Genomic DNA, 1027 nt, shown 5'->3' with positions numbered 1-1027 from the left:
GCCACTGCACTCTGGCCCAGGCAACAAAGCGAGACTCTGTCTTTAAAAATCAATTAATTAATTAATTAAAATAAAATAGTCAAACTCACAGAAGCAGAGAGTACAATGGTGGTTTCTGGGGCTGAGGGGAGGAGGAAGTGGGCAATTGCTGTTGAAAGTTTCAGCCGGCTGGGTGTGGTGGCTCACGCCTGTAATCCCAGCCCTTTGGGAGGCTGAGGCGGGTGGATCAAGAGGTCAAGAGATCAAGACATCCTGACCAACATGGTGAAACTCTGTCTCTAATAAAAACACAAAAAAATTGGGAAAAAAAGGAAAAGAAAAAAAAATAGAAAGTTTCAGCAATGCAACATGAACATGTTCTGGAGATCTGCTGCACAACGTTGTGCCTGGAGTCCATAACACTGCATTGTACACTTAATTTGTGAAGAGGGTAGATCCCATGTTAAATGTTCTTACCACAAATTAAAAACAAAAAGAATCAGCCAATTAGAAATCCTTAATTTTAGTAAGTTTTTCTTTGAGATAAGTTATCTTCTGAAGTTTTAAAGTAAAGAACATAGGCCAGGTGCAGTGGCTCACACCTGTAATCCCAGCACTTTGGGTGGCCTAGGTGGGCAGATAGCTTGAGCTCAGGAGTTCACGATCAGCCTGGGCAACATGGCGAAACCCCATCTCTACAAAAAACACAAAAATTAGTGGAGCGTGGTGGTGTGCGCCTGTGGTCCTAGCTACTTAGAAGGCTAAGGCGGGAAGATCACTTGAGCCCAGGAGCCAGGGGTTGCAGTGAGCCAAGATCCTGCCACTTCACTCCAGCCTGGGTGACAGAACAAGACCCTGTCTCAAAAAACAACAACAGCAAAACAAAAAACTCTTATATGATGTTGACTCTGATTGGTGCAACTCACTGCATACTAAAGTGGAAGTGTAGAAGGACGGATGGAGGGAAGGAAGCGTGGGTAAATGAGGCGTGTGATAACAGTACAGCAAAGTGTTTATTCTAAAACCTAGGTGGTTATAAGAGAGTTCA

Source organism: Cebus imitator, unplaced genomic scaffold (genome assembly GCF_001604975.1).
Source record: "Cebus imitator isolate Cc_AM_T3 unplaced genomic scaffold, Cebus_imitator-1.0 Scaffold625, whole genome shotgun sequence".
NCBI lineage: Eukaryota > Metazoa > Chordata > Mammalia > Primates > Cebidae > Cebus > Cebus imitator.
This window is presented reverse-complemented; position numbering follows the sequence as displayed.